The sequence below is a fragment of the Stegodyphus dumicola genome, chromosome 5 (assembly GCF_044657685.1).
Source record: "Stegodyphus dumicola isolate Sdum_Otavi_A_Nest chromosome 5, ASM4465768v1".
Lineage (NCBI taxonomy): Eukaryota > Metazoa > Arthropoda > Arachnida > Araneae > Eresidae > Stegodyphus > Stegodyphus dumicola.
In genome coordinates, this window is record NC_140772.1 from 46,824,020 (window position 1) to 46,842,622 (window position 18,603).

At 31.6% G+C, this 18,603-nt stretch overlaps 1 protein-coding gene across 1 annotated transcript in view; it reads left to right on the forward strand.

Annotated features, from left to right (window-relative positions):
* bdg (sodium-dependent transporter bedraggled) overlaps positions 1-18,603 on the forward strand; it is a 316,789-nt gene that overhangs the window by 118,706 nt on the left and 179,480 nt on the right. The gene's annotated exons all lie outside the window — the stretch shown is intronic.

Sequence of the window (18,603 nt, forward strand, 5' to 3'; positions counted from 1 at the left end):
AACCCACATTTTGATTGGAGAGTAGATGACGAACAATAAAGCTGAAAAAGAGTCTGAAAGCTTTATATGGTATTTGGATAACATTAAAGTAAATGGCTTTTTTTATACATATCTAATTAAGTTCGGAAATATGCAATCTACTTCCTTCACGATCACTGTGTCTGCCGGATGCCCGCTGGATATTTCACATGCTCCTGAAGTCACAGTTCCCTTTCACATTTCCAAAATAATTTGAAGCATGATGGAATTAATTTAGAAGTCTACTTTCTGCCTCGCGATTAGACATTTCAGCTGTTAAAATAAGCTGTTTGTATTAACTAAACAGAAGAATCAGAGGTGCTTATACAAATTCAAATCTTATGTACAATGAAACCTCGGGCCCTCAAGCGGCCGAGCGATCGTGAACACTGGTAGTTGGGTCTGCCGTTCGAATCCCGATTAATTGGCTGGTTGCATGCGCATCTTCGTAATTTACATATGCGCAACGTTGATACGAGACAGTTTCCTTTAGATAATCAAGGTTCACCAGCGGCCGAGCGGTAACGTCGCTGAACACTGGTAGTTCGGTCCGAGGTTCGAATCCCGTGAACGGGCTGGCTGCATGGGTGTTTTCGTGGTTTTCCCCATGTGTAACGTGTATACGAGCTAGTTTCCCTTAAAGAGTCTTCCACGAAGGCATCCCTCCCTTAAGGCAGATAGCCCTCGAGTGCTTTGCTTTAATCTACTAAACCAAACCAAACCTTTAGATATTCTTTAACGAAGAATTTCTCCTTCGTCAAAGCAGATAGATTATAAACGAAAACAAGACATACGAATTTAATTTGTTCCTGAAGATTGTTAGTAACCCAAAGCAAGTTTCGCATTAGAAATTAATGTGAAGTGGATTAATTCGTTTGGGATTCATACATGATTGCTTATCTAAAATTTCTAACAGTATTCCATGTACAAGTTCATGACCAAAAATCAACGGAGATCATCGTGTCCAAGACAGTAGAGCAAAAATACAATATAAAACACATAAGTTGACGACAGCTTCTTGTGATTTTACTGTGCCTTTACACAGAAATTTATTTAATGACCTTTTTCGTTTCGTATGTGACAGGAAACAGCGTTTTTACTACACAAATATAGTATGATAACGATCTTTTAAAACACGTTTCAAGTTTTTACATTAACGCATATTTACTTCGCAAAAAATATTTATTGAAAAAAAAAATAAAAAGATAAAACTTGCCGGATGAACGGGCTGATTACATAAAAGTTTTCATGACTTTCTATGTGACTTCTAATGTGAATGCTGTTTCCTCAGATAATTCTTCGGGAAGGTATTAATTTTCTTAGCAGGTACCCTGTTGCTTATGCCTTTAAACTTCTTAAAAGTAAAAAGCACACTTATTTGACATTAATTAATTTATTATTTCCAGCGTCTTTGTCATTATAATAGGTCTTTTCAAATTTCGTTTTCGAACGTTTGCCTTCTCACATTACCATTAACGAAATTTCAAAATAAGTAATAGTTTACTATTGCCAAAACATAATAATAAATACTATGTTGCCACTCGAGGTTTCCTTCAAGAATTACCTCATTTTGCTTTGTATAAGTGATTAACTCTTACTTGCTCCACTTAGAATAAGGGCACTACAAGGCTGGGATATCATTCCAGTAATTGCGTTAGTAATCGTAGTGTTACGAGTCGCATCTTTTCCTACTTTTCTCTCTTTTTTAATTCTGACAGGAAGATCTATCAGTTAGACCGACAAATCGCCTACTTTATGTTTATTAGACTTATGCGTGTTACATCATGCTTCTGCCTTGACAATGAGGCTGCCGGTCCGGATCTTTGAAATTATTGCTGGATTCTCCGTTTGGTGTAATACTGGCTGTAGAGTGAAGAGAGTTTGAGGTCTATGAAGTTGGCTGAAAATGCTTCCACCTAAAATCTTGAGTGAGTGGGCATCAGTCCTTGATGTAGTGTAGGGCTCCTTCTTAGTTACCTTATATAAGACACAACCCGAAAATTGGGGAAAAAAAAATTTTTTTTTGGCTGACGGCCTTGTTTTTATTAACCTACTGGATTATAATTTAACCATTTAATAGGTGAAAAATATTACATAAAATTATTTCAGTCAATGTTCATTAAGTATACAACTCGTCATCACTGTCTGAACTCCCATCCATTATCTTCCTCTAAATTCCACAACAGCCTGAACAGCCATAAGAGCCTAAAGCACAATCACCTAAAGACAGTCTTGTCCTAAAAGGATTCTTCTCAGGTTCCTTATTTTTAGATTAAAATTATATATTACATACATATTTTACGTTTCAACTGTGTATTTATCCCAAAAAACAGCCAGTAAACCTAGTCACTAATGGGTTTTTGCTTTTGTTGTGGGGAAAATTCGAAGCGATCGCTTTTAGATAAGATTCAAACCATTATCGCTTCAGCGATTTTGCGACAAAATATTGTATTTCCCGCGGAAATTTCACCTATATTTCTTCTACTATTGAAAAATCCCACAAGCACGAATTTTAAAATCGACCCGATTTTAAATTGAGACCATGTAGAGTCATTAGGTTAATTGGAAGCAGAAAAGATGAAAAATATGCAACCGCCTTCGCCGGGAATCGAACCACGGACCTCTGAAATACAGGCTCAGTGTGCAGAACCACTACACCACGAAGGCACGCTAGGGAAGTGGGAGAAATACCTTATATACTCCCCTTTTTAAAGGGAGACTAGGGTTTTAGGGGACCTAATCGCCAAATCCTGGGTGCGGAGAATCATCACCCACAAACCTTTTAGCTCGGGCGCCAATTGTAGAGTCATTAGGATTTTTGGAAGCAGAGAGATGAAAAATTAGCAACCGCCTTCGCCAGGAATCGAACCACTGACCTCTGGAATACTGGCCCAGCGGGCTACCGTTACACCACGAAGGCACGCTACTAGGGAAGTGGGAGAAATACCTTATATACTCCCCTTTTTTAAGGGCGACTAGTGTTTTAGAGGACCTAGTCGCCAAATCCTGACTTGTTGAGACATTAGGTATTTTTTTGGAGCTAGAGAGAGGAAAAATTAGCAACGCCTTCGCCGGGAATCGAACCACGGACCTCTGGAATACCGGCCCAGTGTGCAGAACCACTACACCACGAAGGCACGCTATTGAAGTGGGAGAAATACCTTATAACCAAAGGAGGAGGAATCTGGAAACTTGAAAACTTTCAGATTTTATATTACCCTCAAAGGGGCGTTTTATAAACCTTTTGTTCATTACCTTTCTTATTAAATATCATGCTCTTCGCACTTAAACCATAAACTTTAATTCAACAGCAATATCGTAAAATATATAAAAAGAGCATATCTTTAGAACTTCCGATACACATGTCTCGCTCGCTGGAGATAAAAATGCCTTTTTTTCTGCCGTAAAATGTTGCCAATGCTTGCTTTGGGATCGTTGAGTTTTTTAATTAAAAATTCGTTAAAGTTTTACAAAATATGAGATTGATAATAAAATAAAGTCCAAATTCCAAATTTGGGCTTCCAGATGCCCATATTCGAGTGGAGGACTACGTTATTCAAAATTTGATGTCTCTATGTACCGTAGTTTTTTCACAATGCGAGAAACATACATGCATTCATGCAGATTCTTCATTATTTAATTTCTTTAAATATAATGCAGGGCTCTAATATTTAGTGGCAACAATTTGAAAAGTGAAACGCTGTTTTATAGTCGACGATTCGAAATGCCAAAACGAAATTAATAAGCCCTTCTAGGCAAATTACTCTTTTGGGTTAACAATCATAATTTTTCTATAAAAACCGTTGGAACTTGCAATACAGAAAAAGAACGCATACGAAAATGGCGACGGTGAAAAATGGATATTAATCATGTGCATGGTTACCTGAACAATTGTTATGCATGTAGTTAACAAAGATGGCGTATTTTGAAACTTTGACGATTACTACTAAGAGGTTGCGATAGTACGTAAGTACCGAAATACGCTTAAATTAACAAACTGAAGCAAATCAAAAACCAGAAAATTTAAAACACATTATTCTGATAATCATTTCTATCTCAGATTGTCAAGATTATGGAAACTGTAATAAAATTATGAATTACAAGGATTAGTTAAATTATAGTACAGCAGTAGTGGAGTATCTGCCTAAAGGGAGGAATGCTTTCATAGGGAACTTTCTAAAAATGAAGAAGGTGGCTCGAATGAAAGAAGGTGGCTCGTATTAACATTACACAAGACAAAAACACAAACAGTCCCAAGAAACCAGCTCATTCATAGGGATTCAAGTCATAGAAAAAACCCAAATTAAAAAAAAAAAGCAATGAACTGAACTTTTTTTATTAATTGTAATTCAAGGTTTTATTTTAGCTTATTACTTTTTCATTTCATATATATTAAGGTTAAAATCCTTGTTTTTATTTCCTTGTACGAAGTAAAAAGGAAGTATTGTAATCGCGAAAAGTTTCAGGCAGTATATTTCAATAAAAATATCCATTTTGACCCGCTATCGAATGAAATTTAAAGATTTTTTGCGTGATATCTGTACGTAAGGACAGAATAAAAGACTCTTTTCCTCCAAAAAAATTATAAAACTGCTTTAAAATGAATTCTGAAGAGAATTTTTCGTGGTGTCTGTACGAACGTATGTACGTACGTACCTAGCATAACTCAAAAACGAGTAGCCTCAGAACGTTGAAATTTTGTATATAGGACTGCTATAACATGTAGATGTGCACCTCGTATTTTGGTTGCAATCGGCAGCACAAAACGTATATAAATATTATTTATATATATATGCACTCTGTTACCCGGTTCAGTGATCTGAGTTTCTTTACTCTTATATGTTTGTAAATTGTACATTTTTTACTTTAAAAATGATTGAATTATGTTGTTCTTGTCTTCCGGTTAAGGTTTTTATGCCTTTAGTAAATCTGTAGGTAATATCTTTAGAATTATCAACAATTTTAAAGTTGTTTAAGTGCCGCTAAGCCTTTTTTTATGGCGGCCATTGATTGTTTACATTTGAAACAGCAGACTAGTGGATTTGTTGCCAATCTAGAGAAACTTAGCTTCGCAAGAACAAAGATAACGCCTTCATTTATTACTGCCAGTTAAATTATGCTTAATCCTTTCTTTAATTTTTTCGAGGAAATAAGTGTTTAAGATTTACTTCGTAATTTTTAATATAGATATTTTGAGTTTTTATGTATTTTTGCCTTCTCGCGAAGTGAGAACTGAATAACTTGAATGAGAAATACTCAATCGTCTGTGAAAAACTTTTTTTTTTTTTTTTTTTGCTTAATTTCTTTTATACATAGTTCTAGCTTTATTATAGTATTTGAATAGAACATGTGGCAACGATTAGATAATTCTATTCTTTAAATGATGTAAATTTTGTGCATTCTGAGTTATAATATGAACGAAATATAATACTGTTAAGTGAATCTAGCGCCAGAGTGTCGCTATGGTAAACAAATACTAGAGTGAATTTTAAAGAATGCATTTATTCTATTGTGGTTTATGCGCTGTCAGCGAAGTAGATTTAATTCAATCCAATAAGTTTAAATGAAATGCAAGAAAAAAATGCGTATAATTTAATATTCCGTACAAGGAAGTCATGTGGTGTACACATCAGATTTTTTTTTATTAAATGTTGGGTGCGCATATTCTTATGTAAGAACCATGTAGCGAGAATATTGGTTCGCTTCCTTTGGTTCATGTTTTAGCCAAGTTTCGTTTATAGCATTCGAAATTTTGCAATTCGTGCTTATTATCGTTAGTTTGATTTACATTCTTTCTTTCCTTCGAAAAATTTCATCTGTATTTTAGAACACTGAAATTCTGACTTCTGAGATTTGTGATAAAGAAAGCAGTTTTGAAATATTCTTCCTGTTAACTTCTGCATATTCATTGCAAATAATAAATCCTTCCATCAGTTTAAACTTCTTTCATACATAGAAAACATGTCTCGCATTGTCACCCATCTGGACAGTAAATTTTATAATCAAAATTGCATATTAAAGTTGCCTTTTCCTGTTAAGAGTTTCCTGCAATTGTTATAGAAGGAAGTCTAAACGACGGCGAACCTTTGTTTATAGCTTTTAATTTAGGGAAAAAAAATTCAAATAAAACAAATGTGTATTTTATTAGGTTTCTTTTTTTATTCGCTCAACAATTTTAAAATAATGACAATAAAAGGAATACATTTGCATATTTCCTTGTTCTACTTGTTGTTTCTCTATTTCATACTCTTACGTGGAGATTGGTGTCTCTTCGTTGCTTCTGACATATATAGAGTGAAATGAGGTGAGGTATTACATATGCTGTTAACATATATTTATAACTGCAACTGTAATGTAGTTCTGTTCCGAAGAGAAAGCTTCAATTTGAGCAGATAACACCTAAAAAGGAGTTCTAATTCATCTAAATTCGGTGTTTTTTTCATTTTTTACTAATAATGCAATCATGGCGAAATAGTTAATAGCAAATACTCTGCATACCCTAGTTTTTCTGCTTGCATTTGAGCCAACATATTTAATTCTTTTCTGTTGCTGTATTGGTTTGAGTGAAAGAATAGTGCGAAAATTGAAACCAAAAAACAATAGGTCTAGGCGGTAAGATTATTTTTAGCTTCCCAACATGCTGCTGCTTTCTTTTTATGATTGCACAATAAAAGAAGCGAAGATAACAAAAAAATACATAATTAAAAAATAAAAATCTGAAAGTTTTTAAATTACGTCCAAAGAGGCGTTTTTTTAACATTTTGTCTGTTATCTTTATTTATTAAATATCGCTTGCTTCAACAGCAATATCACAAAATAGTTTTAAATTGAGCATATCATTAGAATTTCCAATGCAGAGTCTCTCGCGCTGGAGGTAAAAATGTTTTTTTCTGTACAACGTTGCCATTGCTCGCTTTGAAATCCTTGAGTCTATTAATCAAAAATTCGTTAAAGTTTTACGAAATAGGAAATCGATAATAAAACAAATTCCAAATTTGTGCTCCCACATGCCCATATTCGCAGTAGGATTACGTCATTCAAAATTCGATGGCTCTATGTACCGTTGTTTTATCGCAATGCGAGAAATATACATAAATTTATTCAGATTTTTCATTATTTAATTTCTTCAAATATAATGCAGGACTCTAACATTTGGTGGCAACAGTTTGAAAAGTGAAACGGACATTTATAGTGAACCAACGCAAAATGAAAACAATAGTCCTTCAGGAAAAAAGCCCTTTTGGACTAAAAACCTATTATTATCTCCAGAAATTTAAAATAGAGGAAAATGGAAACATAATCATAGTAAAACTACAAGTCTTAGTTGGTTTTGACATAAAAACCAAAACGATCAAGAAAATTGATGAGGAATTATCGCATTCTCCCGCACGTCCATCTGGAAACTGGCAGGCCCCTGAATCGATGACACAGTTTTTTCTTAGTGTTTCCTACGCATAAATATCTAATTGTCTTTACAATGGCTTATAAGGTATTTCTCCCACCTTCCCTAGCGTGCCTTCGTGGTGTAGTGGTTCTGCCCGCTGGGCCGGTATTCCAGAGGTCCGTGGTTCGATTCCCGGCGAAGGCGGTTGCATGTTTTTCATCTTTTCTGCTTCCAATTAACCTAATGACTCTACAAGTGGCCCCCGAACTAAAAGGGTTGTAGATGATGATTCTCCGCACCCAGGATTTGGCGACTAGGTCCCCTAAAACCCTAGTCGCCCTTTAAAAAGGGGAGTATATAGGGTATTTCTCTCACTTCCTAGCGTGCCTTCGTGGTATAACGGTAGCACGCTGGGCCGGTATTCCAGAGGTCCGTGGTTCGATTCCCTGCGAAGGCGGTTGCATATTTTTCATCTTTTCTGCTTCCAATCAACCTAATGACTTTACAACCTTTTAAAACACAATCAATTAAATTTACAGTTAACATGGTAATACAATTGTTCTTCTTTTTTCGGGTAGCTCCTATAAACGGGTTGTTTCTCTTCAACTGTATAATGATTTCAATACTACGTTTCTTTGTAGCATAATTTACATTTTTTCCGCCTGGTAATTAGCTTAATTGCCAGTTGCAGTAATCAGATTAATTACCTGTCGATTTGCAGCTTGCAATATGAAAGAGAAAAAAGTTATTTTGCTTTATTTTTTCAATTAAAATAAAAGGTTTAAACATTTTCTTGTTTAAGCATGTTTTAAGCGATTCATAAATGATTTATGGAAAAGCCCAGGTACTGAATTTCAATGAATCAAAATTAATAGTAAAATAGAGTAGAATCTTATCGTTATATGGTATAAGTATGATTATATGTTATATGATATGATTGTACTGAGACTATCTAATCAAAATTTCAAACTGCAAACTTGCTTTTGACTGGCGGATTGTCAAACATTGCGAGATAACTTTATTTACTAGAAAAGAAGCCCCTCTATATATTTGCTGGAAAAAATATTTTTCTTCTCTTACCAAAAAAGGCTTTAATGACATGTTTACGATCAAATGTTTTGAAGCTGTATCATCTCAGGAGCTTAAAATTAAACTTTTGCCACAAAATAACGATGTGTATACGTTTCGGTTGAAGAATAATTTTCCATGGGTCTCTTTTTATCATTGTTTAATACGCTGATTAGGAAATGATGTTCGTCTTTTCGGGGGACTTTGTTTACATTTTTGGCTATGTACATTGATTGCCCAAAAACATAAACATCAAATGCACATTGAGGCACTGCTACAGTGCCAAGTGAACTGTGGCCACAAATGTCAATTGGAAATAAAAATGGAATTAAAACTACCTCGACTGCCAAGTTTTTTAGATATTACCAAGTCAACATATAAGCATACTATGCAATCAGAATGCTTCATCTTCAATATGGGTCTACGATATTTCTTATCTGGGTATTACGCATCATCAGTGTTCCGTCTTTGCGTATATTTCATATATATATTTTCATATATATAAATTTTAACAAACATGTAAATACGTAAAAAGCAAATTTAAAGTTAAAATAATTAAAAAATGTGCAAACATATAAAAGATTTAATTTTCGAACTAATCTACAATATTATTTAAATTCAGATAGTATAAGTAAATTAAGTGCAAAACCAAACCATGAAAATAAATTTACCAGTTAGCAAATTAAAATAAATCTAAAATTAAAAAAAAAAAAAATGCATAAGTGAATGACTGTTGAGCAGGCAGGAGACAGACTTATCAAGGGGAAGTTGCCTCCAAACCTAACTCCACAATCATTCAATTCGTGTTTCGTCATTCATACAGGCAAGGGTAAAAGTCAAAACCAAAAGTAAATACATAGTGAAAAATGTCCAAAAGGAAATACCAATAAAGTGGTACCTTGAGAAATTAGCAATTAAAATAAAGGTCTAAAGGAAAATACCAATAATGAAGTATTTTGAGAATTAAGCAATGTAAAGTCTAGTATTAAATTAAATTTAAAAAAAAAAATTTTAATTAAATTTTTCAGAAAAATTAATTTAGAAACCAATGCATTTTAGAAACCCTTGTCTACAGAAACCTCCCCGACACGAATATGCATATCAATCAAAAAGAAACTAAACATAATTTATATAAACCAATAAGAAACTAAAAAGAACTAATTCATAATTTATAAAAACAAATAAATACTTAAAAATATAATTACATATCTAGAAAATACTTAAATACTACATAAAAATATTTAAAAAATACTTAAATACTACATAAAAAATACTTAAAAAATACTTAAAAGCAAGTAAATAGTTTTAATTCTAACTTGCCTACCAAATTAGCGTTGGGGTCTGTAAAAGTATTTCCTAAGTGATGTAAGTGTGTTCTGCAAATTATATAGATGGCGCTTATGTAAGTAAAGTTGAGTGCCAAGCTGCTATCTTTGTTTTATTAAAAATTTTGTAAACTTTAATTAAATTATAAATCTAGAAAAAATCAAAGAATATCCTAAAAGTATGTAATTCAAGTTTTAATTTTAACTGACCAACTATTTATGGTAGGGAGTTTAGTAGCTGAGCCAATCAAGATCTTGATTGGCTCAGCTACTAAACGAGATATAAGTTTGCTCTGCAAATATCATAAAAAGAGTACTCTAATGGAAGTAAAGTAGAGTTAAGTGGTTATTGTGAATTAATAAATGTAAACTGTTTGTAATGTTAAATGTGTGTTGCAAAATTGTATTATATATATATATATATATATATAATTATTTAAAATGTATTATGATTATTGATTGAACTATGATTATTTGAAATTTATTAATTATGAATTTCAATGTCTGGTCTTTGTGAAATATTAATTCTAAATTTCTTACTTTATGTCATATATATATATATATATATGTATGATATATATACGACATTTTCACAATCTATTGCCTATTTGTATTAAATATGCACACATAAAAATATTAGATTAAAGATTGGTTACCATTTTAATTCTCACTGGTCTTACTTCACTTAGTTTTAAGCGTGAATTAGGACCAACTTTTAATTTTGTTCTGTATTTATTTTTCAAATATAAGACGGAAGAAAATCCTTATTCACACAAATAGGTTATGCAAGAAGGCAATAAACATTTAATAGTCTTACTTTAAATGCCTTTAAATTCTTTTTTTTTTTTTTTTTTTTTTTTTTTTTTTTTCCGGTTTAGCCACAAGTAAACAAGTGTGTTATTTTTAAAATCTTCAGTTAGAGTTCGATCACAGGAAATTTCTATTAACTGTTTTTTTTTTCCCCGAGATAAAATTTCAGATACATTTGAACAAAATGGATTTCTAATCCAATTTTCTTTTTTCATAATCTTCGGAGAACACGTTGAAATTATTTATCAATGAAACACAACGATTTTTAACGTTGGATGTTAATTCTTTCATTTTTAAATTGTTTTCCGTTAAAAAACTTTCTAAAAGTATTAAAGCGCTTGTATAGACATTAGGTTATATTGAAGCAGGAGAGAGGAAAAATAAGCAATGCTCTCACCGGGACTCGAACCTCTCGAATACGCGCCGAGAGTGCTGACCACTACACCACGAAGGCATGCTAAGAAGGCGGGAGAAATACCTTATAAACTTAAAATATTGTTATCGAATTCTTTGATTAGTAGCTCGAGTTTTTTTTATCATTGCATTTACTGTATTTCTAATGGTAAACGAATTACCATTTTGTCCTTGTAATCCTAATTTAATTCATTACCTTTCCAAAAACATCAGTTAAATATCCTAAACGCGCCAGCAATAATTCACTAAATAAATATTTTTGCAATTCAAATGTTGAATCACAGAGGAAAATTTTGATTTCTGATCCAGGAATCAGATTCTGACATCTGATTCGTAGCCTGGCAAAGTTCAAAAAGACGATTTAAAACTTTGTCTCTAAATAACCATCTTACTTCGGAATATAACGAAAGCGTTTCATGTTCACATGTTCATGTGAGTAGCCAGTGTTTCTTTATATCATAATAATTAAAGAAGAATAATTTAGAAGCTATTGATAATTAAGTGAAAAAGAAAATTAAAAAGTCAACATAAGGCATAAAATTAGTAGGGAAAAAGAAATGAAGAAAAAAATGTCTTTAATTTCTTTATAATGCAACTTTTTATGCTGTAGTGAAACAAAGTTTATTAGAAGTTACTTGGAACAGGGTCATCAAGACCAGTAGCTCAAACTAATGAGGTTTTTTTGTGTCATTTCATTAATTAGCCACAGAAGAAATCGATGGCTTAAACAGATTGGCGAATTGAGGCCAGGGTTTCGAGATATAATTTTGATTTAAATCGAGATAACACTATTAAATTTCACTCAAAATGAAATGTATTTTTATATTATCATCTAATGAAAATCTCCAGATTAAGATAGTTGTCACTGAAGCAAAATTTATAGCAAATCTAATAAACTGCAAAATATGTTCACATTCATAAAGTTCTGGCGTTTTTACAGTACTTGTTAGTGGGCGGCAGTCGAGTCTAGCACACATCTCTGAGGGAAAGAATTTATCAGGTTCCGGATTAATCAGATCCTATCTGAAAACTAAGTTTGGTTATTACGGGATGACGGAAAAAACTACCGTTATAAATTATCAATGTAAAATAAAAAATAAAACAAACTGTAGGAAAAGAAAAAGCCGTGGAATAATAACAGTGATAGGAAATGGAGTCATGGTATTTTAGAGTTGTTTTTAGCCGTAAATTAATTGTATGCAATCCGGAATAGATAAGCATTATTAAATTATCAATTAAAAGTAAATTCTTCAATCGTAAAAATAAATCAAGTGTATTGATTTTCTATTTCATTAATTTTCTGCAATGTGTTCTTATAATGTTGCTTGATATTTATTTTTCTGTTATTATAGTGCGTTCTTTTTTATTACTTCCTTGTAAAATAAAAAGGAAGTATTGTAATCGCGAAAAGCTTCAGGCAACATATTTCAACGAAAATATCCATTTTGACCGCTATCGAATGCAATTAAACGATGTTTTGCGTGATATCTGTACGTAAAGACAGAATAAAAGACTCGTTTCCTCCAAAAAAATTATAAAACTGCTTTAAAATGAATTCTGAAGAGAAATTTTCGTGGCGTCTGTACGAACGTACGTACGTACGTATCTCGTATAACTCAAAACCGAGTAGCCTCAGAACGTTGAAATTTTATATATAGGACTACCATAACATGTAGATATGCACCTCGTATTTTGGTTTCAATCGGCCGCGCCAAACGTATATAAATATATTTATAAATATATCCACTCTGTTACCCGGCTCGGTGATCTCAGTTTCTTTACTCTTATATGTTTGTAAATTGTACATTTTTTTCTTCAAAAATGATTGAATTATGTTGTTTTTATCTTCCGGTTAAGAGTTTTATGCCTTTAGTAAATCTGTATGCAATACGTTTAGAATTATCACCAATTTAAAAGTTGTTTAAGTGCCGCTAAGCCTATTTTGATGGCGGCCATTGCTTGTTTACACTTGAAAGAGCTGAGTAGTGAATTTGTTGCCAATCTAGAGAAACGTAGCTTCACAACAACAAAGATAAACGCCTTCATTTATTATTGCGATTTAAATCATGCTTAATCCTTTCTGGAATTTTTTCGAGGAAATAAGTGTTTAAGATTTACTTAATTTTTAATAATTAGTAATTTAATTTTTAATAATTAGTAATTTTTAGTAGAGATATTTTGCGTTTTTATGTATTTTTGCCTTTTCGCGGAGTGAGAACTGAATTAATTGAATGAGAAATACTCAATCGTCTGTGAAAAACTGTTTCTTTTTTGTTTTGTTTGCTTGATTTCTTTTATACATCGTTCTAGCTTTATTATAGTACTTGAATAGAACATGTAGCAACGATTAGATAATTCTTTAAATGATACAAATTTTGTCAATTCTGAGTTATAATATGAACGAAATATAATACTGTTAAGTGAATCTAGCGCCAGAGTGTCGCTATGGTAAACAAATAGAGTGAATTTTAAAGAATGCACTTATTCTATTGTGGTTTATGCGCTGTCGGCGAAGTAGATATAATTAAATCCAATAAGTTTAAACAAAATGCAAGAAAAAATGCGTATAATTTAATATTCCGTACAAGGAAGTCATGTGGTGTACACATCAAATTTTATTAGATATTGTTTTAATGGTAGGGTACGAACTGCGCCAAATTTGATCGAAGATACCCGTCCCCTCTTATTTAATCCACGAACTGCGCGACGTTTCCTGTCCCCTATTTGTTTCCCAAGAAGATAGGGGGCTACAAAAAGTCATTTATCGCTATTAATGGAATGTTCTATTGTAACTGACCTTTATTTTCGTTTATCAATATTGTAAAAATTGTGCATGCAAAACAAATATTAATTTAAAGTCTGGCGCGTGCTAAAGTAAAAATAAATTTCTTTTACACTCATTTTAAAGTTTTATGATGCTTAAAGGAATGATGAGTCAGATCTTTTTTATCCTCTGTAAGAATTAAAAACTTTCCGAGCTGTAGATTTTAGTCGCTGATATATATATATATATATTAGTTTTGAATAGTAAAATTGATAAATTAATGACATACACAAAACTGATACATAATCAACCTATCAAATGTCAGATTTATAGCGCACCTTAAATAAGTTTCTTATCTAGATAAATATTAACAAATCTTCTTAGATAGCAGAATGGTTTTAAGTTTCAAATTTACCATTTTAGGTAAACAGTTCTAATTTAATTAAAAAAATTCTCTTTATTAAATCTAAAAATTGGACGTCTTAAGTCGTTCTAAATTCACTCTAATATTATTGAAATATATTCCCGTATTAAGCTTTCCATTTTTAGTCATTGAAGTTATTTTAAGGTTATTTAACTTTGTTACAAATTCCATATTTTAATACTAGAAACGTTTAAATATTTATTGTTTTCCACCTGATGTACTTTGGCATACATTTAATTTCTAATACACATTTAATTAATAAATTAATAATTATGAGCATCAGCAGAATTTTCATAATTAACCCAAAAAAAAAAAAAAAAATCAAACCCCCTTATATTTATATCCTGGAATTTTCAGTTCCCTTTTAATCCATTCCTTTTTCTCATATTGTTGCACTGTACTCAAGTTTTCATGTATGTAGAATTTATATACTACTTTGTATTGTATTAATGCGAATTTATATTTAAATGATAATTTTTACAAATTCTTGCACCACAACTCTAGTTAACAGAAGATGTTTCTAACACCTTGGCAAAGCTTAATCTTTAGCATTTAGCTTATTTTCTAACCTAGTTTCAGCCTGAATTATTTGTGAAATTAATTACTTGAAATTATTTGTTAACAGTGATGGTCGCTAAATCACGCTAATAATATATCTACGAGTAACTGTTGTAATTTATAATGCAACGAGTTCGTGTGATTTATAATATTATTCATTTATAATTTTTTCAGCAGCATTGAAATTAATAGCATATACTAATAACATTATACATTTTGTCAATTTTGTCAATTGAGTTATAATATGAACGAAATATAATACTGTTAAGTGAACCTAGCGCCAGAGTGTCGCCATGGTACAGTGCTTTTACAGTGCTTTAGATTTCCATTGCCTTCTTCATTGACGCTTTTATGCTACATCCCTAATATTTCATAATGGCATACTTATCTATGTTTAAATCATTCACCAAACATGTTAATCTCTAATTCAGCCCACTATTGTTCTTACGTGTGCTGTATCTTCTATTTTCTTTAATATATTGTTCAGCCTAATTTCAAAAGGTCTTGTGGAAAAGTCACTAAACATTGGTAGTTCGACCTGAGTTTCTAGTTCCAGTGATCCCCCAGCTCTTTCTTTTTTGTACTTATTTACTGTATAAAAATGTAGCATAAAAATTTCAGTTCATGAAGTAAAAATACTTTTTTTATTTATTCTTTAAAAATATTGCCAAAATTTTCACCTTAGCATATCTTTTTACAAATCCCTCTAATAAGAAAAAATAAGGAAAGAAATTAACTCAGTTTCGGTGATTGATACCTCGGTGCAAATTATATGTAACATTTTTCCAAAAGCATAGAGTTTATATGGATATCAATAAATTAACGATTATTTCTCCATCTAATTTTCTTAACATGTTTATTCCAGAATTTTCTTTTCACACTGTAGCTCTTAACTTTATGAGTTTTCTATATTCATTCAATTTCTCTAGCCATTGCAACTTTGCATACCTTCTGACAAGTAGTTATATTTTAACCACTGTATTTAAATTCCTGTTGACTATCAGTACATTATTCACTTGTTTTAAAAGTGCAACTTTTATTTTATACGCAAATCTACGTAAAATAGCATTAAAACTTCAGTTATGCGAAGCTCCTCGTCGATTGCTTGTTTTAGATTGAATGAAATTAAGCTTAATGTTACTGTTAATTAGCTTGTTATTAATTTAATTATACATTTCTAATTAATTATATGTTCAGATATTTCCAGGTATATTACTCAAACTTTTGCATCCCAATTTTTAATTTTTGGTTAAAAAAATAAACTTTTATTTATTGAGAGGCCTGACTGATTATATTAATTTGCAGTATTGTTTATCTAATTCCTTTCTTATAGATAAATTTTAGAAAAAACTTCTTAGCATAATAATTTAAATTTATTTACAATTTATACGTCAGTGTTCCAAATGCACAGTAATGTTGTTATAATAGATTTCATGCTAAGTTTTTTTAAAAATTTAACTAAATTTAATTTCTGCAAACGTTTACATGATTACTTTAATTAACAAAAAATATTTTTAGCACACTTTAAGACACTTTGATATGAAATAATTTTTTGCACTTGCTATTTTTTCTTTACATTTAGCTGGTGCTTCTTCTATTATAGGTGCAATTAATTTTATTTCTACTACTAGTGAACTCTATTAAATTTTCCAGTCTAGTTCAGACATTTTGACTATTATTCATGTAATTTATTGAAAATATAATTTGTAATTTATTGAAAATATAATTTATTGAAAATTTATTGAAAATATAATTTATAATTATTTAATTTATGATATTATTATAATAAATGCAAGATGTTTGTAATGCTAATATGTATGTTTACCAATACCTTTTATTTTTATTTATTTATTTTTTTTTTGTTAGCTCTCGCATTTATTACTGTTATTCAAGTAATTAGCCTGCTTGTTAGATATTTTTTAATTGTTCTTGTGATATATAATTCTATTTATTTATTTTCCTCTTGGCTACAATTGGCTTTGAAAAGTTAAATTGTAACCCTGTAGGCAACAGGGGGAAGAAATTCTGATCGGCGCAGTTGGACTATAGCTTGACCCGGGGGGGATTTTCATTAGCGCTATTGGAGTACACCCGTTTTAATTTATGTGACCAAAGGAAATTATTCTCCGTATTGGTATGCTTGTAAATTATCAATAGCATTCTTCTGTTAATTATGCATTAATTGCATTTCATTCCCTGCTTTCGTTTCCATTGTAGATAAGACGAATAATTTTTCCAACTACTGAATGATAAGGTATTAGAAAAGTAAAGACAAATCTGACAAAAAAACATTTCACCATCAATTTCTATGAATATGAATAAGAAACGATTCGGTAGGTAAAGAGTGCTAGGAAAAGTCCAAACGCCAAACTGAATTATTAAACGCCATCCATGCTAGGACAGGAAAAGATTTCTGCGACTGATTTTATAAAAGACAATATAGCAGCCGCAATTGTGCCAAATGTTTAAGAAATTTAATATACAATCTGTCTAAAGAGTGTTCCGTAAAGAACACAACTTTTGAAATGCCTGCCATTTCTGTTCTAGTCACTTAATTACATCAATACATTTGTATGTTATTATTCAAAAATTCAAAAATTGCATTCTTTATAAGATACCCTTAATTTAAATTCTGGATAGAACGCGATAAATTTGTGAAGGACAGTTACAAACAAAACTACCGAAAATTCAACACTGCAGTGTCCCTTTAATCAACTGATCTCATGATATCTCTCAGCACTTGAAAAAGATTTTCATTGTTGTACTTAATATAAAATATAATTCTGTAAACTTAGAATGTGCTTAAAAAATATTCTTATCTATTCTTGCTATTTGAAGAACACGAACTGATATATAGCTACAACCGATAATTTCATTAATATGTCTTTTCTGATAATAGAGTTGTTATCGGCTTGTCAAATCACTGCTTTTTCCGCTTTCATTTGTGAGCTAAAAGACTGATAGTATCTTTGTAACAAGGTCGCAAGAGATGTCAAACACATGTCTTCTTTTTTATGATCATGTGGTGGCTGGCGGCAGGTAGCGATTCTCTCTTGAATTTTCGCATATCTCTTGAATTGTAACTAAGATCTTTTCTCATAATAATATGAGTTATGATGATGATATCCACGCCTTTTTTCGTTCACGATAGCCAAGTGAATAAGACTTTTAAACGCTGATAATTTGACCCGTGTTAAAATATTGGTCCAAAGACTATGCAGAAGCTTTATATAGTTTTCTCAACGTGAAACATGAACACCAGCCAATGTCACTTATATCTTATATGCGTCTAAAAAGGTATTTCTTCGCTTAGGCAGCTGGCCTGTTGTTCTGTATGATGATCAACAAAACAAATGAATAAGTCCATGGTCTTTTGCAATCCTTTCTTCTTCAAAAGCAAAGTCTGCATCCTCCACTATAAAGTCAAGATTGACAGTTACCAGCCTCACAGTAAAGGGTGATAGTCAAAGAAATCTGTCTCATTAATTTCTTTGCCGTTTTTTTTTTCAAGCCTTTAGAAATAATAGGATCCGTATGTCCAGGACGATGGAGACCAAATCGACAACATTAAGGGGAGGAAAAATTATTTACATACTTACAAAATCTTTTAATTACATTGATTACATGGTGGTTCGGTTTCAAATTAAAATAATCGTATATTATCTGAACAGTTATATCAATAACTGATCAAAAGGAACGCAACTGTTCTTATTTGAATGTGAACTAACTAACTGGAGAGATTGCGATAGGTGTCTGGGGAAGTGAAAAAGCATGTTGCGCCGTCAGTAGAAATCAGAACAATTTCTGCACTATTTTTTAGTTCATCTTTTTCAGGCGG